The sequence below is a fragment of the Rhinoderma darwinii genome, chromosome 3 (assembly GCF_050947455.1).
Source record: "Rhinoderma darwinii isolate aRhiDar2 chromosome 3, aRhiDar2.hap1, whole genome shotgun sequence".
Lineage (NCBI taxonomy): Eukaryota > Metazoa > Chordata > Amphibia > Anura > Rhinodermatidae > Rhinoderma > Rhinoderma darwinii.
Window position 1 is genome coordinate 87,517,072 of NC_134689.1, and position 23,533 is coordinate 87,540,604.

Sequence of the window (23,533 nt, forward strand, 5' to 3'; positions counted from 1 at the left end):
GATGACCTTCCTCCCAGAAGAAAAAATCGGGCCCCTGATGGACAGGATATCAGAGATCTACCTGAGCCATACGACATCTTTCAGGGAAGCTATGTCAGTCTTAGGTGTAACGACGGGGGTAGGGAAACGAACAAGTGAGCCCTAATCTACCCGCCACTCTGTCCCTGCCTACTTGCAACGACCCACCCTAGGCGACGGGGTACAACTGGGCGGCGGCCCCTACGCTCAGTAAGTGCACGAGACAATCATACAAGGGAATACAAAGGGGAAGTTGCCCACGGCAACACCGTGAGCAACCAGAGTGGTGAACGAGCCAAGTCAAACCAGCAGAGCACGAGGTACCAAACGCAGAGCAGGAGAGTAGTCAGTAAGCCAGGGTCAGTATGGAGCAGGATCAAATAGTAGGAGCTGTAGCTGGGCCAGGAAATAACACGGAAAGAATCACAAGCAAGGAGGAACAGGAAAGGCAGGAATAAATAGACAGAGGGCGGGAGCTAGCTGAGTCTGGCCATGCTGCGATAGGCTCTCCCACTCCTAAGCCTGCCAGCCTGAGTGGTGGAAGCTGGAGTCAGTCTCAGAGACATAGACTCAGGTGAAGACTGATTACCTATGGGCGTTAACCCCGAAGCTGTGCCTGGCAGATCCTTTACAGTACCCCCCCCCCCTTTTATGAGGGGCCACCGGACCCTTTCTAAGTGGACCTGGTTTATTGGGGAAACAAAGGTGGAACTTCCTAACCAATACCCCAGCGTGAACATCCCGGGCGGGTACCCAAGTCCTCTGCTCAGGCCTGTGTCCTCTCCAATGGACAAGGTACTGGAGGGAGCCTTGGACCATCTTGCTGTCCACAATCTTGGCCACCTCGAATTCTACTTCCTCAGGGGTGAGAACGGGGACAGGAGGTTTCCTCGAGGGAGCCAAGGACGGGGAGCAGCATTTAAGGAGGGAGGCATGAAACACGTCGTGTATGCGAAAAGATGGGGGTAACTCCAGCCGGAAGGAGACAGGATTGAGGACTTCAATGACCTTATACGGCCCAATAAACCGGGGAGCAAACTTCTTGGTCGGGACCTTAAGACGCAAGTTCCTAGACGATAACCACACCAGATCCCCGACCATAAACAAGGGGTTAGCAGAACGTTTTCTATCAGCCTGAGTTTTTTGTACGCTCTGGGACGCCTCTAGGTTCTTCTGAACCTGGGCCCAGACTGTGCACAGTTCCCAATGAACGACCTCTACCTCGGGATTGTTGGAACTACCAGGTGAAACGGAGGAGAACCGTGGATTAAACCCAAAATTACAGAAAAAAGGGGGAGACCCCTGACGAATTACTGACCCGGTTATTAAGGGAAAATTCAGCGAGGGGAATGAATGAGACCCAATCATATTGACAGTCAGAGATAAAACACCTTAAATATTGTTCTAGAGATTGATTAGTCCTCTCCGTTTGGCCATTGGTTTCAGGATGGAAGGCAGAGGAGAAGGACAGATCAATCTCCAACTTTTTACAGAAGGCTCTCCAAAACAAAGAAACAAATTGTACCCCTCTGTCCGAAACAATATTGACAGGGACCCCATGGAGACGCAGGATGTGTTTGACAAACAAGGTAGCTAACGTCTTGGCGTTGGGTAGTTTCTTGAGGGGCACAAAGCGGCACATCTTACTGAAACAGTCTACTACCACCCACACCACCGACTTGCCTTGGGATGGAGGCAAATCGGTGATAAAATCCATGGAGATATGTGTCCAAGGTCTCTGGGGAATGGGCAAAGAACGTAGTAAGCCCGCTGGTCGGGACATGGGAGTCTTGGACCTAGCACAAACCTCACAAGCGGCGAAGTAGGCCTTAACGTCTTTCGGCAACCCAGGCCACCAATAGTTTCTGGCAATGAGGTGTTTGGTACCCAGGATGCCTGGATGACCAGATAGTGCAGAGTCATGATTTTCCCTAAGTACCCTTAGCCGGTATTGCAGGGGAACAAACAGCTTGTCCTCAGGAAGGTTCCTGGGAGCTGAACCTTGATCAGCCGCAATTTCAGAGACTAAATTAGAAATCAATAGAAGAAATGATTATACCGGGAGGAAAAATACAAGCAGGATCTTCCTCCGAAGGAGGGCTGGCCATGAAGCTACGCGACAGTGCATCGGGCTTAATATTTTTAGACCCAGCCCTATAGGTAACCAAAAAGTTGAATCTGGTAAAAAATAGCGCCCATCGAGCTTGTCTCGGGTTTAGCCTCCGGGCAGATTCTAGGAAAACCAGATTCTTGTGGTCGGTAAGGACCGTTACCTGGTGCCTAGCCCCCTCCAGGAAGTGGAGCCACTCTTCAAATGCCCATTTAATGGCTAAGAGTTCGCGGTTGCCAATATCATAGTTACTCTCAGTGGGCGAAAACTTCCTGGAGAAGTAGGCACAGGGGCGGAGATGGGTGAGGTACCTGGTACCCTGGGACAAGACAGCCCCCACTCCCACCTCGGATGCGTCAACTTCCACGATAAATGGCTCCATTTGGTTGGGCTGAACCAGCACCGGGGCCAAGATAAAGCACTTCTTAAGGACCTCAAAAGCCTGGACAGCCTCAGGAGGCCAGTGGAGGAGATCAGCACCTTTGCGAGTGAGGTCCGTAAGAGGCTTAGCGATGACCGAGAAGTTAGCAATAAATCTCCTGTAATAATTAGCGAACCCCAAGAAACACTGTAACGCCTTCAGGGAGGCAGGTTGGGCCCACTCCGCCACAGCCTGGACCTTGGCGGGGTCCATACGGAATTCACGAGGAGTGAGGATTTGACCCAAAAATTGTATCTCCTGTACCCCAAACACACATTTTTCGGTTTTTGCAAACAGTTTGTTTTCCCGAAGGACCTGGAGCACTTTCCTGACATGCTCAATGTGGGAGGGCCAGTCCTTGGAAAACACCAGTATGTCATCAAGGTACACTACAAGAAATATCTCCAGGTAATCTCTCAAAATCTCATTTCTGGAAGACCGCGGGAGCATTACACAACCCAAAGGGCATGACGAGGTATTTGAAATGACCTTTGGGCGTGTTAAACGCAGTCTTCCACTCATCCCCCTCTTTGATGCGGATAAGGTTATACGCCCCCCGTAGATCAAACTTAGAGAACCATTGGGCCCCCTGAACCTGATTAAAGAAATCAGGAATCAAAGGAAGGGGATACTGGTTCCTTACAGTGTCCTTATTTAGGTTACAATTGCAGGAGAAAAATGTGGATCATTCCAGGGGCGCTGCTGTGTGGTGAGAATAATGGGAGCGAAATCCAGAGGTATTGATAAGTTCAATTTAATTGCATGAGTGGCTACGCGTTTCAACGACGGACAGTCGTCTTCATCAGGCCTGTCCGTCGTTGAAACGCGTAGCCACTCATGCAATTAAATTGAACTTATCAATACCTCTGGATTTCGCTCCCATTATTCTCACCACACAGCAGCGCCCCTGGAATGATCCACATTTTTCTCCTGCAATTGTCTCTACTCAAACGGTTCCCTTCTGGTTACCGACTCGGATCTGGCAGCAGCACTGTGGCTTATTTATTTACACGCTTTAAAAACTTCGATTCCAGGTGAGCATATTTCTTGGAGTATTGTCTCACCTTTGCCAATTGATCTGCACAAGGTGGCGCCGTGTCTTTTTTCTTTTCTTCCTTTATTTAGGTTACGGTAGTCAATGCATGGCCTAAGACCACCATCCTTCTTCCCTACGAAGAAGAAGCCAGCACCTACCGGAGAAGTAGAGGGGCGAATTTAACCCTTGGCCAGGCATTCCTGGATATACTCTCTCATGGCTTCACGTTCGGGACAAGAAAGATTAAATACCCTACCCTTAGGAAGCTTAACTCCTGGTACCAATTCGATAGCGCAATCGTATTCTCTATGAGGAGGTAACACTTCGGAGGCCTCCTTAGAGAAAACATCAGCGAAGTCCTGAACAAACTCAGGTAGCGTGTTTACCTCCTCAGGGGGAGAAATAGAATTAACAGAAAAACATGACGTCAAACATTCATTACCCCATTTGGTAAGTTCCCCAGTATTCAAGTCAACCGTGGGATTATGCAACTGCAACCAGGGAAGGCCTAAAACCAAATCGGATGATAATCCCTGCATCAACAGTACAGAGCACTGCTCCAAATGCATGGAGCCAACAAGGAGTTCAAAAACAGGGGTATTCTGTGTAAAATAACCATTAGCAAGAGGAGTGGAGTCAATACCCACTACCGGGACAGGTTTAAGCAAATCAATCAAAGGCATAGCAAGAGACATAGCAAATTCCACAGACATGATATTAGCAGAGGACCCTGAATCCACGAAGGCACTGCCGGTAGCAGACCTACCACCAAAAGAGACCTAAAAGGGAAGCAAGATCTTATTACGTTTCATATTTACGGGAAATACCTGTGCGCCCAAGTGACCTCCCCGATGATCACTTAGGCGCGGAAGTTCTCCGGCTGCATTCTTACGCTTAGGACAGTTGTTCACTTGATGCTTGTCATCTCCACAGTAGAAGCAGAGACCATTCTTCCTGCGGAAATCTCTACGTTGTTGGGGGGGGACACGGAGGCCCCGAGTTGCATAGGTACCTCTGAGTCTTCCGGGGAGGAACGAAGCAACAGAACCTCGGAAGGCATCATGGGGGAGTCGGAGGAGAAAACACATAAACGTTCACGTTGTCGTTCCCTGAGACGTCGGTCAAGTCGTACCGCTAAAGCCATAACCTGGTCTAGGGAGTCAGAAGAGGGATAGCTAACTAGCAGGTCTTTCAGGGCATTCGACAGACCCAACCTCAACTGGCACCTTAAGGCAGGGTCATTCCACCGAGAAGCTACGCACCACTTCCTAAAGTCAGAACAATACTCCTCAACAGGTCTCTTACCCTGACGTAAGGTCACCAGCTGACACTCGGCAAAGGCAGTCCTGTGAGTCACGTCATAAATGAGTCCGAGAGCAGAAAAGAAACAATCAACGGAGGAAAGTTCAGGGGCGTCAGGAGCCAAGGAGAAGGCCCACTCTTGGGGCCCTTCCTGGAGCCGGGACATAATTATACCCACCCGCTGGTTCTCAGAACCTGAGGAATGAGGCTTTAAGCGAAAGTAAAGCCTACAACTCTCCCGAAAGGAGAGAAAAGCCCCCGGTCCCCTGAGAACCGGTCGGGCAACTTGAGGTGGGGTTCAAGAGGTGAGGGGGACTACCATGGTAGCATCAGGCTGGTTGACCCTCTGAGCCAGGGCCTGGACCTGAAGGAGAGACCCTGCATTTGCTGAGCCAGGGTCTCAAGGGGGTCCATAGTAGTGTGAGGGACCAGGGTAGACTAGGTATATTGGCTTGTGATTATGTAATGATGGGGGTAAGGAAACAGACAAGTGAGCCCCAATCTACCCGCCACTAGTCCCTGCCTACTTGCAACGACCCGCCCTAGGCGACGGGGTACAACTGGGCGACGGTCCCTACGCTCAGTAAGTGCACGACAGACAAACAGACAAGGGACACAGAAGCAAGGGAAAAGGGGAAGTTGCCCACGGCAACACCGTGAGCAACAAGAGTGGTGAACGAGCCGAGTAAAACCAGGAGTGTACGAGATACCAAACGCAGAGCAGGAGAGTAGTGAACAAGCCGAGTCAAACCAGGAGTGTACGAGGTACCAAACGCAGAGCAGGAGAGTAGTCAGTAAGCCAGGGTCAATATGAAGCAGGGTCAAATAGTTCAAGAAGCTGCAGCAGGGCCAGGAAACCAAACGAGAAGAATCACAAGCAAGGAGGAACAGGAAAGGCAGGTATAAATAGACAGAGGGCGGGAGCTAGCTCCGTCTGGCCAGGCTGTGATAGGCTCTCCCACTCCTAAGCCTGCCATCCTGAGTGGTGGAAAATGGAGTCAGTCTCACAGACATAGAAGCAGGTGCAGACTGATTACCTATGGGCGTAGATACAGAAGCTGTTCCTGGCAGATCCTTAACAGCCGCCATAATTATGACCGCTGGAAGCAACTGTGGAACTAGAGGTCTTGCTGTAGCGGTTTAGGACCACGGGTTTCAGGAGGGACACATGGAAGGAGTTAGGGATTCTGAGGGTAGGGGCAGCCGCAGCTTATAGGAAACAGGATTAATTTGTTGCAGGATCTCGAAGGGACCAAGGAACCTGGGAGCAAACTTGTATGAAGACACCCTCAAGCGAATGTTTCGAAAGGACAGCCAGACTTTAGTCCCAGGAAGATACTGAGGCGGCTCTCTTCTTTTGGTATCTACCTTACGCTTCATGCAATCTACCGCCTGCAAAATAGAGGACCAGGTCTGTTGCCAGATTTGCAGGAAGTCCCCATATGCAGAGTCAGCAGCGGGTACCTGAGATTAAGTCGACACTGGAAGAGGAACTCTGGGATGTTGACTGTACACGGTGTGAAACGGAGTGGAGGTGGTGGACTCACTTGTGTGGTTATTATATGAAAACTCCGCCCATGGTAGAAGCTGTATCCAGTTATCGTGCTGTGAAGAGATGAAGTGGCGGAGATAATTTTCCATGATCTGGTTGATCCTCTCAACTTGCCCATTGGACTGGGGGTGATAGGCAGAGGAAAAGTCCAAACTCACATCCAGGAGTTTACAGAGGGCTCTCCAGAACTTGGAGGTAAACTGAACCCCCCGGTCGGACACAATGTGAAGAGGCAAGCCATGCAAGCGGAAGATGTGCTGAATGAAGAAGCTTGCCAGTCGAGGAGCAGAGGGTGGGCCGGTTAGCGGGATAAAATGTGCCATCTTAGAGAACCGGTCCACCACCACCCAGATGGTGTTGCATCCTGCTGAGAGAGGAAGGTCCGTGACGAAGTCCATAGCGATGTGCTGCCAGGGGGCACTGGGTACAGGCAGGGGTTGAAGCAGGCCGGCAGGCTTGCTGTGAGCCACCTTGTTAGAGGCACACACCGTGCAAGCAGAGACAAAGTCCAGAACATCTTTAGGTAGCGTGGGCCACCAGAAGTGACGAGCGACCAGGTCTTGGGTTTTACGGACACCAGCGTGCCCAGCCAGTTTAGAACTGTGTCCCCAGCGGAGAATTTGACGGGGATTCAGTCTTTGAGTGGACTGAAGGTAAGTGAGATTCTTGTGGTCGGTGAAGATCAGGATGGTGTGAGCAGCGCCCTCCAGAAGATGTCTCCACTCCTCCAGGGCCAATTTGATAGCCAGTAGCTCCCGATCTCCAATGGAATAATTGCGCTCAGCAGAGGAAAACAGTCTTAAGTAGTAGCCACACACTACTGCCTTTCCTTTGGAGCTCCTCTGGAACAGAAGTGCGCCTGCACCAACAGAGGAAGCATCCACTTCCAGTGAGAACTGCCGAGATATGTCAGGGTGATGGAGGATCGAAGCTGAAGTGAAGGCTTTCTTGAGGCTAATGAATGCGGACTCTGCCTCCGGAGTCCACACCTTGGCGTTCACACTCTTCTTGGTAAGGGTAGAGATGGGGGCCGTCAGAGAAGAAAAGTTCGGAATAAACTGCCGGTAGAAATTGGCGAAACCCAGGAACCGCTGTATGGCCCTTAGGCCTTGAGGACGTGGCCATTCCAGGACAGACTTTAACTTCTCAGGGTCCATCTTAAGGCCTTGATCCGAGATGACATAGCCCAGGAAGGGCAGAGACCTCTTTTCAAAGGTGCATTTCTCTAACTTGGCATACAAGCGATTCTCTCTTAGTCGCAGAAGAACTTGACGAACGTGCCTCCGATGGGTCATCAGATCTGGGGAGAAGATTAGAATATCATCGAGATAAACTACAACACATGTATAGAGGAGATCTCGGAAGATGTCATTAACGAACTCCTGAAATACTGCGGGAGCGTTACACAGTCCGAAGGGCATCACTCGGTATTCGTAGTGCCCATCGCGGGTGTTAAATGCCGTCTTCCATTCGTCACCCCGGCGAATACGGATTAGATTATAGGCCCCCCGCAGATCTAGCTTGGAAAAAATTTTGGCTCCTCGTATGCGATCAAACAGCTCGGAAATGAGTGGCAACGGGTATTTGTTCTTGACCGTGATCTGATTGAGACCACGGTAGTCAATGCAGGGTCGGAGAGATCCATCTTTCTTTTTAACGAAGAAGAATCCTGCCCCGGCCGGGGAGGAAGATTTTCGAATAAAACCCCTCTCCAAGTTCTCCTTGATATAGGCTGACATTCATAACATCTCTGGCAAGGAGAGAGGATATACTCGTCCACGGGGAAGAGAAGCATTGGAAACCAGTTCAATGGGACAGTCATAACTCCGATGAGGAGGCAACGTCTCAGCCTCTTGTTTGCAGAAGACATCCGCAAAATTGGCATACTGAGAAGGTAGATCGGAGAGTGACTGAGGCAGAGGGGGCACAACAGGACGGACTTGTGACAGGCAATGGCTATGGCATCTGGAACCCCATTGAAGAACTTCTCCAGAACTCCAGTCGAGTGTCGGGGCGTGTAGACGGAGCCATGGCAGACCCAGCAGGATAGGATTGATAGCCTTGGGTAGTACCAGGAAGGAGATCTGTTCTGAGTGAAGAGCTCCGACCCGTAATATCACCGGCTCAGTGATGAGCATGATTGGATCAGGCAGCGGTAGACCATTCACAGAGGCAACTGCCAGGGGTCTCTCCAGACGGACTGTGGGTAGTTGAAACTGATCCACTAGATCTTGGTGGATAAAATTAGCAGCCGCTCCAGAGTCAAGATAGGCGGAGGAAGGATGTGATGCCTGTCCGGTGACGATGGCCACAGGTATCGATAATTTGGAAGAGGTTTTAACGTTTGGAGACGTTCCACCTAGAGTTGCCTCTCCAACCAACCCTAGGTACTGGAGTTTCCCGGTTTCTGTGGGCATTGACGCACAAAATGACCCTTGACGCCGCAATACATGCAAAGTCCAGAGGAGCATCTGCGCAGCTTCTCCTTTACAGATAACCGGACTCTGTCTACCTGCATGGGTTCCTCAGGTAGCGCACTAGGAGTGGACAATTGTGGTCTCTGGGCAGGGGGTGCTGGTCTGTGGGCCCGGCTCTCCTGACGAACCTCTTGAGAGCGCTCCCGGATTGTCATATCAACCCGGGTGGCTAACAGGATGAGGGTATAGATGTCTGTAACAACGATGTTGTACACTGGTAATGTTTGTAAGCAGCAAAAAATACCAATACTCAACAGTATTCCGCTATCTACAGAGGGGGCTGTATGGCGCTATCTACAGAGGCGGCTGTATGGCGTTATCTACAGAGGGGGCTGTATGGCGCTATCTACAGAGGGGGCTGTATGGCGCTATCTACAGGGGGGGCTGTATGGCGCTATCTACAGAGGGGGCTGTATGGCGTTATCTACAGAGGGGGCTGTATGGCGCTATCTACAGAGGGGGCTGTATGGAGTTCCCTACAGAGGGGGCTGTATGGAGTTCTCTACAGGGGGGGCTGTATGGCGCTATCTACAGAGGGGGCTGTATGGCGCTATCTACAGAGGGGGCTGTATGGAGTTCTCTACAGGGGGGCTGTATGGCGCTATCTACAGGGGGGCTGTATGGCACTCCGAGCTTCTATTGTTCTATGTCTTATCCAAGGCCGTTAACCTCGTGCTGCTGGGCCTACCTTGGCTCCGACTACATGCCCCAGTCCTAAGCTGGAACTCTGGGGAGGTTCTCCAGTGGGGTCCCTGAGTGTCACAACCGTTGCCTGGTGCAGATTAGTTCGGCTCAGCCTCCTCTGCCTCGGTCATTGGCAGGATTGCCTGGTAAATATGCTGAATTTTTGGACATCTTCGGCAAAAGGGTGGCGGAGACACTGCCACCACACCGGGCGTATGACTGTTCCATTGAGCGGAATCCTGGTGCATCCCCTCCCCGTGTTAGGGTATATCCTCTCTCCTTGCCAGAGACTCTGTCCATGTCCGCCTATGTTAAAGAGAACTTGGAAAGGGGCTTCATTCGGAAGTCATCCTCCAAGGCAGGATGGCTCCCTGCGTCCTTGTATTGACTAACGGGGTCTCAACCACATCACGGTGAAAAATAAGTATCCGTTGCCACTGATCTCAGAACTGTTTGATCGTATACGTGGTGCCAAGATTTTTTCCAAACTAGACCTGTGTGGGGCTTACAACCTCATCCGGATTAGCCGGGGTGACGAATGGAAGACTGCATTTAACACCCGTGATGGACACTATGAATATCTAGTAATGCCCTTCGGCCAGTGCAATGCTCACGCGGTCTTCCAGGAGTTCGTTAATGACATTTTCCGTGACCTCCTCTATGTTTGTGTTGTGGTCTATCTTGAGGATATCTTGATTTTTTTCTCCAGATCCTATGATGCATCAGAGACATGTCCGTCAAGTTTTGCTGCGGTTAAGAGAGAATCGTCTGTACGCCAAGTTGGAGAAGTGCGTGTTTGAAAAAGATGCTCTACCCTTCCTGGGCTACATCGTCTCGAAGATGGGTCCTGAAAAGGTAAAGTCCGTCCTGGAATGGCCACACCCTCAAGGCTTGAGGGCCATACTGCGCTTTCTGGGATTCACCAATTTTTACAGACAGTTTATTCCAAACTTCTCCTCACTGACATGTCCTATCTCTAACCTCACTAAGAAGGGCATGAATGCCAAAGTGTGAACTCCTGAGGCAGAGTCCGCATTCAATAGCCTGAAGAGTGCCTTCACGTAAACCTCTATCCTCCATCATCCAGATGTTTCTCTACAGTTCTCGTTGGAGGTGGACGCAACCTCTGTCGGTGCTGGTGCACTCCTATTCCAGAGAGGTTCCAAGGGCAAGTCAATGGTATGTGAATATTTCTCTAAGCTCTTCCACAGAACGCAACTGCTCGATTGGGGATCGGGAGTTACTGGCCATCAAATTGGCCCTGGAAGAGTGGAGACATCTACTAGAGGGCGCAGCTCATCCCATCCTGATTTTTACAGACCGCAACAATCTCACCTATCTCCAGACGGCCCAACGGCTGAATCCTCATCAGGCCAGGTGGTCGCTGTTCTTTACCAGGTTCCAGTTTGAGCTCCATTATTGCCCGGCCAACAGGAATGTGAGGGGCGATGCCTTGTCCAGGTCTTTTAAGATAGAAGACACCATGGAAATTCCACAGAACATTATTGATCCGTCTTGCATTGTCTCTGTCAACCCCCTGCAAGTTGGGGAATACCTCCAGGGAGGACTTTTGTGCGCCTGGCTGACAGAGGGAGAATCCTCCACTGGGGACACTCCTCTAGACTGGCAGGTCACGTGGGGACCCATAAGACCCGAGATCTGATTGCCTGTCATTTCTGGTGGCCCACACTGCCCAAAGACATTATGGACTTTGTCTCTTCCTGCTCAGTGTGTGCAGATAACAAAGTCGCTCACTCCAGACCTGCTGGCCTGCTCCAGCCATTGCCCGTGCCCGATGCTCCCTGGCAGCATATAGTTATGGACTTTATCACTGACCTGCCTCTCTCTGCTAGATGCAGTATGGTCTGGGTGGTGGTGGATCGATATTCGAAGATGGCCCACTTCGTACCTCTGATCGGTCTTTCTTCTGCTTCTCAACTGGCCAAGCTTTTCATCCAACACATCCGCCTGCACGACTTGCCGCAGCATATTTTATCTGATCGGGGGGTACAGTTCACCTCGAAGTTCTGGAGAGTCCTCTGCTTACTCCTAGGTGTAAAGTTGGACTTTTCCTCGGCCTACCATCCTCGGTCCAATGGTCAGGTTGAGAGGATCAATCAGATCTTGGAGAACTACCTACGCCACTTCATCTCCAAGCAGCATGATGACTGGGAGCAGTTGCTTTCGTGGGCTGCATTCTCATACAATAATCACACCAGCGAGTCCACAAGGAATACACGGTTCTTTATTGTCTATGGCCAACACCCACAAATTCCTCTCCTGGTGCCTGAGACATCCGAGGTGCCAGCTGTTGACGCTGCTTTTGGGGACTTTCTGCAGATCTGGCAGCAGACTCGATCCCCCATCCTGCTGGCGGTCAACCGCATGAAGCTGAAGGCGGACACAAGGAGAAGAGAACCTCCTCAGTTTCTTCCTTGCACGAAGTTCTGGCTGTCCTCCAGGAATATTCGACTGAGGGTGCCATCATACAAATTTGCTTCCAGGTTCCTCGGACCCTTCGAGATCCTACAGCAGATCAACCCTGTCGCCTACAAGCTTCGGCTGCCTCCTACCCTCAAGATCCCCAACTCCTTCCATGTCTCCCTCCTAAAACCAGTGGTTCTGAACCGCTTTACCAAGACTCCTAGCCCTGCGGTTGCCTCCAGCGGTTCTTCAGACACCTTCGAGGTTAAGGAGATCCTGGACATTAAAAAAAAGTAAGAGGAAGAACCTTTTATTTAGTAGATTGGAAGGGGTTTGGTCCAGAAGAGAGGTCCTGGGAGCCAGAAGAGAATGTCAATGCTTCTACCCTCATTAAGATGCTTCTCTCTCGTTCTGGTCCCAAGAGGAGGGGGTGTAAGAGGGGGGATACTGTAATGTTCGTGGTCGCTAACCACGAACTCCTTCCATCCAGTCGACTCCCTTCTCTCCACAGATGTCTGCGCATACGACCGTCCTGTTCCACAGTGACCACCAGGGTACGCTCGCGAGCTCCGCTCAGACTTAAGAAGCCAAAGCGCACGCAGGTGGGAGATTGATCTGATTGCTCCCAGAGCACCCTGGGCTATAAGAAGGGCTCAGCCCCTTCCTCCCATGCCTGAGCGTTGTTTTAGTCGTATCCTAGTTTGTCTATGCAAATGGTCTCCTAGTGTTTTCCAGTTCCCAGTGTTCCAAATTCCTGTATCCTGTATCCGGTGCTATCCTGGTGAAGTGCCGTGCTGTGCTGTATTCCATGCCTGTCCTGCTAATCCACGCCTGACGTCTACCTGCTGCCTAGTCCCAGCCGAGCCTATCTTGCTACTGTCCGAGCTGCCACAGGTACCCTATGTGAACAATTGACTGTGATCTGCTGGCCAGCTGCCATACCGTCAAGGCGGTACGGCCCAGTGGGTCCACGAACCCAACGTGACACCCACACTATAGACGGAACCATATAGTAGATCATGCATATAAAGTGAAGGAAATAATTATTTGATCCCTTGCTGATTTTGTAAGTTTGCCCACTGTCAAAGACATGAACAGTCTAGAATTTTTAGGCTAGGTTAATTTTACCAGTGAGAGATAGATTATATATAAAAAAAAACTGAAAATCACATTGTCAAAATTATATATATTTATTTGCATTGTGCACAGAGAAATAAGTATTTGATCCCTTTGGCAAACAAGACTTAATACTTGGTGGCAAAACCCTTGTTGGCAAGCACAGCAGTCAGACTTTTTTTGTAGTTGATGATGAGGTTTGCACACATGTTAGATGGAATTTTGGCCAACTCCTCTTTGCAGATCATCTGTAAATCATTAAGATTTCGATGCTGTCGCTTGGCAACTCGGATTTTCAACTCCCTCCATAAGTTTTCGATGGGATTAAGGTCTGGAGGCTGGCTAGGCCACTCCATGACCTTAATGTGCTTCTTTTTGTGCCACTCCTTTGTTGCCTTGGCTGTATGTTTCGGGTTATTGTCGTGCTGGAAGACCCAGCCACGAGCCATTTTTAATGTCCTGGTGGAGGGAAGGAGGTTGTCACTCAGGATTTGACGGTACATGGCTCCATCCATTCTCCCATTGATGCGGTGAAGTAGTCCTGTGCCCTTAGCAGAGAAACACCCCCAAAACATAATGTTTCCAACTCCATGCTTGACAGTGGGGACGGTGTTCTTTGGGTCATAGGCAGCATTTCTCTTCCTCCAAATACGGCGAGTTGAGTTAATGCCAAAGAGCTCAATTTTAGTCTTATCTGACCACAGCACCTTCTCCCAATTACTCTCAGAATCATCCAGATGTTAATTTGCAAACTTCAGACGGGCCTGTACATGTGCCTTCTTGAGCAGGGGGACCTTGCGGGCACTGCAGGATTTTAATCCATTACGGCGTAATGTGTTACCAATGGTTTTCTTGGTGACTGTGGTCCCAGCTGCCTTGAGATCATTAACAAGTTCCTCCCGTGTAGTTTTCGGGTGAGCTCTCACCTTCCTCAGGATCAAGGATACCCCACGAGGTGAGATTTTGCATGGAGCCCCAGATCGATGTCGATTGACAGTCATTTTGTATGTCTTCCATTTTCTTACTATTGCACCAACAGTTGTCTCCTTCTCACCCAACGTCTTACTTATGGTTTTGTAGCCCATTCCAGCCTTGTGCAGGTCTATTATCTTGTCACTGACATCCTTAGTAAGCTCTTTTATCTTGCCCATGTTGTAAAGGTTAGAGTCAGACTGATTAATTGAGTCTGTGGACAGGAGTCTTTTATACAGGTGACCATTTAAGACAGCTGTCTTTAATGCAGACATCAAGTTGATTTGGAGCGTGCAACTGGTCTGCAGGAGGCTGAACGCTTAATGGTTGGTAGGGGATCAAATACTTATTTCTCTGTGCACAATGCAAATAAATATATATAATTTTGACTATGTGATTTTCTTTTTTTGTTTTTATATAATCTATCTCTCACTGGTAAAATTAACCTAGCCTAAAAATTCTAGACTGTTCATGTCTTTGACAGTGGGCAAACTTACAAAATCAGCAAGGGATCAAATACTTATTTCCTTCACTGTAAGTAAGGGGACGGGCTACCAAGAGGGGATTAATAACTGCGTCATAGAAATAAGCGCAGAATGAATGGAGTAATTAGTATGCCACATCATGGTACATGAGATATATAAAGGTGGAGGTGTTAAATGTACACCTATAGAGTGTACTGACAAGAAGAAGAAGAATTATAACACGATATCTGTATCATCAGTCTAGTGGTACTGGACAAAAAAAGGTCCAGTCGGGATAGCACTAGTATATATAGAAATGAATTGAGGGAATCCAGGACCTAAAGTCCCAGAAAGTAAAAACTAGTAACTCTAGTAGTCCATATGGTCAAAGAAAACATGTAAACAAAATGTATTAATTTAAACCCAGTGGTTCTGTCGTCCAAAAAGAGGCCCAGTGGATCTTCAGAATGGAGACGACAAAACCACTGGGTTTAAATGAACACATTTCGTCTACATGTTTTCTTTGACCATAGGGACTACTAGAGTTACAAGTTTTTACTTTCTGGGACTTTAGGTCCTGGTTTCCCTCGATTCATTTCTATATATACTAGTGCTATCCCGACTGGACCTTTTTTGTCCAGTACCACTAGTATGATGATACAGATATAGTCTTATATTTATTCTCCTTCTGGTCAGTACACTTTATAGGTGTACATTTAACGCCTCCACCTTTGGATATCACATGTACCATGATGTAGCATACTAATTACTCCATTCATTCTGAGTTTATTTGTATGACGCAGTTATTAATCCCCTCTTGGTAGCCCGTCCCCTTATTGATATGCATGATTTACTATATGGTTCCGTCTATAGTGTGGGTCATATGCACTTTCATTCCTTAACCTGAGTTATAACTGACCTGATTTTTCGTTCTCCGCTCCGTTGGTATTTCCAGTTAATAATATAAACAAGCCGCCTGGGTTTCCTTGGTGATCAGGGGCGCTAAGGCGTCCCACCAACTCTATTGGCGGGTTACTGACAGCGGGGCCGTCCCTGGTCACGGACCTCATGTATGACACCCTGAATTGTGATTGGCCACGGTCCCCCGATGACGCTGATTCTATGGGCAGGATTAAGTCCATTTATACTCGGCGTTCTCCCAGCGTGCGAGTGGCCAGATAGTGTCATTCGCATGTCGGGAGACACGATACAGCACTTTTCAGTCTGTGCTGCGCTGTCCGGCATTACAATAATTGACTGTAAATTACAGAAACTGGGCGAAGTCCTAAAATACATCAGAGGACCACCTGGTTGCTTGTGACCCCTGAGGACGCACTCTTCATAAAATAGAGTGCAGAAATTCATAGGGACACTGTTTATTTAGGCAGGTGTAATTTCTAGAGGCAGTTTGCATCATTACTATATGGATGTATGAGAGGGGCTGTCAGATATTTGTGAACTGAGCTGATGCTCTTTGTCACTAGCACTCTCCCATTCACCTTGATGCCAAGTGCTTATGCCTGACCTGAGTGTTTTTTGGCTATTAGCCCATTTTAAATATATATTTAATACAATTTACAATTGTTTTTTCTTAATCGTTCTTGTAGGTAGTAATATTTTATTCATAATTTACCGGTTGATGCACTATGTGGGCTTTGTGTATTTTTTCTCCCCCTATTTAGTTAAATTTTACAGTAGGCACTATGCAGTACGGTATTTAGCATTCGCCAAACCCAGATTCGTCCATCAGACGGCTAAATCAAATGGCATCTATTCTCTATTGATATATGTAAAACAAAAAAACTCAATAGGTCGGCACTACTCACAGTCCTCACTTTATCCTAGGAGCAGGTATATCTCGGGGGGATCTTACAGGTCACGGTGGTGCTAAGCTGAAGGGTAAGTATCCAGCTATTCATCAATCCAAAGAAAAGCGTAAAAGAAAAAGCAGCAACTCACCATCCTGCGTAAAAATCCTTTTTATTTATTTTTTTATTTCAATTTTTTTTTTATTTTCAACAAAGAAAGTAAGGATACAGAAGGAAAAAAGGGTGACGTGGGTACAAAAAATCTGACCACAATGCAACATATCTGCAATTAATTCAACAAGTCTGTTTGTTTTCCAATATCGTCAGCATTGTGAGACACCCCTCTCCTCTATCCAATGTCAATATGGAGAGACTTGCACAATAGCTCAACGCCTCTATCCGGCATTTCCCAAACCCCCATTTTCACCCCACAGAAGTAAACTATCTGTTTAGATAGTCAGAGAACAAACTACAGAAAAAGTGAGATATAAAGGAGAGAAAAAAGGAAAACAGAAAAGATTAAAAGATATGAGGGAAGAGGGGAGTCATCTCTCCCATCTCTCCCCCCCCCCCCGCAGCACACCCCAAAGAACCAGATATTCTAGAACTCCCAACATCATTCCCATTCTGTTCGCCCATAGCCTCTTTGTATCTGTCTGATCCACAGAATTCGAGCCAGTAGAACCATGTTTTCCGGAATCTACCTGCATGTTCAGGAGAGGAATGAAGCAGCTCCTCCATTCTCCGAATGTCATGTACCCACTTCAACCATTGTCTAATCGATGGAGGCCCAGAGGACTGCCATTTCGCTGGAATACATGCTTTAGCTGCATTTAATAAGTGTCTCACCAAAGACTTCTTATATGTCCCTATAGAAATGTCATGATGGTGTAACAGAATCCACGCCGGGTCATCTCCCAGGGTGAGTCCCGTAATCTCAAATATGACGTCTTGGACTTCTGACCAAAAGGGGCGAAGACATTCACAACCCCAAAATATATGTAGTAGCGTACCTTCTTCCCTGCCGCATCTCCAACAGAGATGGGAAACATCAGGGAACATTTTGTGGAGCACATGTGGGACTCTGTACCAACAGGATAGTATTTTATAATTCGTTTCTTGATAAGCATTACTAATAGATGCTTTATGTGAAAGGAGCATGACCTTCTCTTTCTGTTCTTGTGTTAGGGAGATCTGGAGATCTCGCTCCCATTTTGCGATAAACGGTGGTGTGAAATCTTCTGTAGGAGCAATCAATAAACCATAAATTTTAGACAATGCTCGTTTCACATGTCCCGTCTGGGAACACAGCGTTTCAAACTGGGTTAGTCTGCGATCATAAGTAGCAGGGGCAGGTATATGAGCCAAGTAGTGAGTTAGCTGTAAAGTCTACCACTGTGATGCTATGGGCAAGCCCTCGGGCCCAGAAAGTTCCCTCTCGTGTAGCCAAACATCATCCCTACGAAAGTGACTAATTCTAAAATGGCCCTGTTGGAGCCAGTTCTTAAATGTCACTTCCGATAATCCTGGTCCAAACTCTGGTGTACCCAGGATCGGCGTGAGTGGTGACGGGATCGATGAAACCCCTTCCCGTCTCCGCATATTTCTAAACACCTGTAGTGTTGGGTATATAGTAGGGTGATCCCTCAGGGATTTCCAATGAGTCATAGGTATCCATGGCAAACATTTCAATGGGAGATCAGTAAAGCCTTGTTCCACAGCTATCCAATCTTTAAGAGAAGCATGGCGGCACCAGTCAACTACTCTAGTCAAGTGTATGGCATGATAATATTGCTCTACCCCTCCACGACGCTTGGCAAGCACCAGAATTCTCCTCTGTAGTCTCGGAGGTTTATTAGCCCACACAAAGGAAGTGATGTACTGATATACAGTTTTAAAAAAGGACGGAGGTAATTTAATTGGCAATGCCTGCATCGGGTATAGAAATCTGGGTAAAACTTTCATCTTGATGATACTCACTCTCCCAAACCATGAAAACGTCCCCTTTGTCCATCGAGCCAAATCATTCCTCAATGTTTGTAACAGAGGTAGGAAGTTTAGTTGAAATGTCCGCTCTATACCGGCCGGCAATTAGATACCCAGGTATCTGATCGAGTCACGCGCCCATCTAAAGGAGAAACTAGCACGTAAGGAATTCTCTAGGTCATGTGGAATATGTAACATCATCGCCTCCGACTTCTGAAAGTTGATTTTCAGGTTGGATAATAAGCCATACTCTCGAAATTCTTTCATGAGATTGGGCATAGAAATGTGAGGGGAGGTCACAAAAAATAGCAGATCATCTGCATAAGCTGCCACCTTGAAAACTTTACCCTTCAAAGTTAAGCCACTCACGTTAACATTGCCTCTGATCTTACACAAAAAAGGTTCCAGAGCTAAGGCGAAAAGCAGGGGTGAAAGGGGACATCCCTGTCTTGTACCGTTATGAATCATAAACGGGGAAGAGTAAGTACCATTCACCCTCACAGAAGCCGAAGGCGGCGAATAGAGTGCCCAAACCCAGGAGCGCATGTTAGGTCCTAAACCCAGATGTTCCAGAATTCCAAATAAAAATGGCCACCCAACTCGATCAAAGGCCTTTTCCGCGTCTGTGGATAAAATGACGGCAGGGCTCCTCTGTGAGTTGGCCCAATGGACAAGATTGAGAGCCTTAGTCGTATTAATCTCTCGCTTCCCTAGACGGAATGAAGCCTGTTTGGTCTCTGTGGATTACAGTGGTCATCAATGGGGCTAACTGATTCGCCAGTATTTTAGAAAACAATTTCAGATCTACATTGAGCAGAGAAATCGGCCTATAACTAGCACAGGAGGAAGGATCCTTGCCATCCTTCGGGATAACCACTATGGTAGACCTCAATGAATCTGAAGGGACTGAGCTGCCCGATGATATCGCATTAAGAGCCCCCAAAAAGCCATCTGCTAACTGATCCAAGAACATTCTATAGTAACCAATCGTCAGTCCATCTGGGCCTGGGGCCCTACCCTTTTTTGTATCCTGCAGTGCCCCGGAAAGTTCGTCATGAGTGATTGGATGATCCAATGTGTTACATGCGTCATCAGGTAGTTGTGGGAAACCTGAGGAAGATATATATTCCTGTATAGCTACCTTAGTGGGAGGAGAATGAGGTGCTAATTGGTATAGGGAGGAGTAGAACTCCCGAAAGGATCGGGCAATCTCCCTCGGAGAAGTTACCTTTACCCCTGTGTGGGAAGTAATATGAGAAACATATGCTGAAGCTCTCTGGGTTCTCAAAGCATTTGCCAGTGTTTTCCCCGGTTTATTTCCATACTCATAAAATATTCTCCGGCACCTAACTAGTGTGGCTTTAGCCTTAACTTCATAAAGAGCTCTAAGTTCTTCCCGAAGGGACAGCAAGACTCCCCTAGTTTCTGATGTCTGACAACGTTTATGTTTGACCTCTACTTCGCTAATCTTAGTCAACAGGTCACTCGTTTTTGCCACTCTCTCTCTCTTGAGCCGCGCCCCCCATTTGATGAAAAAACCTCTTATGTAGCATTTATGGGCCTCCCATAAGGTGAGCGGGTTTGCTACTGAGCCAGTATTGGTAGAAAAGTAAAGATCCAGCTCGCGGCGAAATTCAGATTGAGCCTCAGGATGCTGAAGTAAAAACTCGTTAAGTTTCCACCGGCCTTGTGTCTGTGAGGACGGAGCGAAAGAGAGAGAGAGCGCAATTGGCGAATGATCCGACAAAGGAGATGAGTGAATGTCCGCCCTCTCCACTCTATCCAGATGGAAGTGACTGATGAAAAAATAGTCTATTCTGGAGAACATATCATGAGTTGCTGAGTAATACGAGTAATCCCGAGTTCCCGGGTACAGAGTCCTCCACACGTCCACTAGTTGGTGGTCATGAATAATTTTTCTAATGGAGCTGAGTTGAGGGTAAGGAAGATGAGAGGCACCCCTTGAGACGTCCAGATGAGGTTCCATTGCTACATTAAAATCTCCTCCCACTACAATCATGCCTTCCCCAAAAGACTGGAGCTGTTCCAGGTATGCAGCTATAGCAACTGATTGTCCCGTGTTCGGTAAGTATAAATTAGCTAGTGTGACTACCTGTGAGAATAGAGTACCCTTGACAAACAGAAATCTACCTCGAGGGTCAGCTTGAGAATCAATGAAGGTCCAAGGTACATTTTGTGCAATGAGAATACTCACACCCCTAGATCTGGAGTCCTCTGAGCAACCATGATAGCAATATGGAAAGCGTCTATTGGAGAGCCTAGGTACCTTATCTTTCCTGAAGTGCGTTTCCTGGAGAAACGCCACCTGGGTTTTAAGTCTCCGCAGTTCAGCAAGAATCATGGAGCGTTTCTCTGGCGTCCTCAAGCCTCGGACGTTATAGGAGAGCATTTTCATGTCCGTGTTCATGGTTCCCGAGTGCTGCGAGGGAAGAAACCGAAGGGAGGGAAGAAGAAAAGGGAAAGAAAATAAAACAAAGAGAGAGATCGAAAACAGGTAAGTATATAGAGAAGAACAGGGAAATCTCTAAGGAAGGTTAAAGAAACCGAGGAGACTCATCCAGCGAGGCACCTCGGAGGGAATTCCTAAAGGGGAGAGTTAGTAAGGAATCTAAGGAAGTGGAGTCCACCTCCCGTGTAGTTATTTGTAAATCGTACACTTTCAGCGATCCTAAATACCCATCCCAAAGTTCTATCAAAAATCTACTAGGGAAATCGGATAAGTGATACTAATTCAAAACTTATAGCTATAAAGGTATAGCACTGCCCTGTAGGGATCCTAGACCAATCCCCCAGCCCTGGTTAGGCCGCTCGTGCAAGTAGGCCCATAAACTCCATAAAGAGCCCTACACTATGTACGAACCCTTGTAGCGACACTCGTGATAAGATAAAGCCCCGCCACCCCTTCCCATGGAATCCTTCAAATTCCCTTGCCCCCAAAGGGTGTTATGAAGCACGATCCGCTACCTAGAGACATCATATCAATACTCAATAAGTCCCAACTAACAAGTCCTAACTAAACTGTTTGGCATAGTCCTGTGTATATCCCATCAAATGTCTGCAAAAGGGCAAACCCCACCCTTGCCCCGAGCTCCGTATCTCTCAGACTCCGACGTAACCCGTGTAACAATATCAGAGAAATACACTGAAAAACACAGTCAAATCCCCCTCTAGATCACAAGGCCTAGAGCAACTAGTATAATGAAATTGATATCCTTAACTTGTGAACTATGAACCATTAAGCCCGCATTATCCAGCTGTGTGTTGGTCTATCTCTTTCTCCTTAAACACAAGTGGCCCATCTCGTGACTTGTTCTAAAAGAAATATCTAACCACTAAAAAACATTTTTAGGGGACTATTACTCAGCACTTCAGTGTGGCTCAATTTATAAGGATACGTTATCTGGCCATCTAGTCACCAGATCAGGAAACCATACATATGAACCAGGGTAAGCAGGGAGTCCAGTGTCATATGTAATCATGACTCCACATCAACGCAAGATTCTCACAGTTCCTGGGTTCCCGTCTATGGCAGTTGTTGCCTCGCCGGTCTGATGCGCTGTGGTCTGGGTTGAAGAGGATCCAAAGGGCGGTTCCAGCCACGTCTAGCTGGGCGATAACTCAAGGATGCTGCAATCCAGTCCGGAATGGCACTCGGTGGTACTTCCAGGAAGACAAAAAGGGCGGGTAAGTCCTGTGGCGAATGTATAGCAATCACTGAGCCTTGTTTCTTGACAATAAGGTGGAACGGAAAACCCCACATATATGTCGCCTCAGCCTCTCTGATGATATCCAGTAGCGGTCGCATCACCCGTCTCATATACAATGTACGAGCTGATAGATCAGGCAAGATATGAATTTCAGCCCCTCTAAATTTCACGTGGCCCATGGTGCGCATTTTACGCATTAAATTTTCCTTCACTGTAAAGTAGTGAATCCTATATACAATGTCCCGTGGGCGATCCGGATCTGCAGACACCGGGCCCAACGCTCTGTGCACTCGATCCAGTTAGATATGATTGCTCAGTGGATCTCCCAAAATACCGTTAAATAGTTCTACAACTATAGCGCGGAGGTTATGACCCTCCTTATCTTCTGGCAATCCCCTGATACGGACATTATTGCGCCTGTTGCGGTTCTCTAGATCATCATGAGTCATAGCTTGTATTAATGCATGTTGTGAGCGCAGTTGGTCCTCCAACCTATCTAGTCTGTCGCCATGAGAAGATGTCTGTTGCTCAATGGCTGAGACCCGAGAGCACATCTGCTCCACAGTGCGGTTCACCTCCTCCAAACACGTACGCTGCATTTTCTCCATTCTATCTAACATGGTGTCAAAAAAGTTCTGTGACGGGAGATGCTTAAGGGCCACCGCCAGATCTAATCGAGTTAGTGGAGTTAATGGAGTCTCAGTGAAGGGCGGGGAGACAGGGCCCGGGGACCAAAAACCTCCATCATGGGATCTCTCTGGGCTTGGGCTGATAGCTGGGGCATTCTCCAGGGGTTTAGAAGGAGAGGACACACCTGATAGAGCGCTGGAACGAGCTGATGTCGTCGCTCCCGGTCGTTGAGGAGTTCCACATTGAGCTGCGGTCGCCATGTTGGCTTCTTCCTGCCTCTGAGAGACGCGTGGCCGTAGGAAGCGAGACAGTGAGGATGCCGGAATATTTTTGTCTGAGGTCTTCAGAGGCTTCCCTCGGGGCATAACGCGAGGTGGCGGGGTGTCTGCAAGTCGCTGTCAGCGTAAATGTTACGTATTAAGTCACGGTCGGCGGGAGCTCCTAAGAATGCGTCCTTCTTCCTCACATGCCGAGACCACGCCCCATCCTTTTTATTTTTGCTATAAAATGTCCATAGACAAAGTGTGTGAGAGAATCATCCTCCCTCACCCTTTGTCTATGGACATTTTGTCAGCAAAAATAAAAAGATTTTTACGCAGGATGGTGAGTTGCCGCTTTCTGTAGATTGATGGATATTCTCTATTGATTCTTCTGAAGACCACCAACTCCTACTCAGTATGCTCCACTATATTGGCCTCGAGGGTACTGTTCTCTCGGTTTTCTTCCTATATCTCTGACTACTCGTTCAGTGTATCATTTGCTGGCTCTACTTCTCTTCCCCTTGCTGTCGGGGTTCCTCAGGGAC

At 48.0% G+C, this 23,533-nt stretch overlaps 1 protein-coding gene across 1 annotated transcript in view; it reads right to left on the minus strand.

Annotated features, from left to right (window-relative positions):
- LOC142750375 (uncharacterized) overlaps positions 1–23,533 on the minus strand; it is a 468,269-nt gene that overhangs the window by 258,867 nt on the left and 185,869 nt on the right. The gene's annotated exons all lie outside the window — the stretch shown is intronic.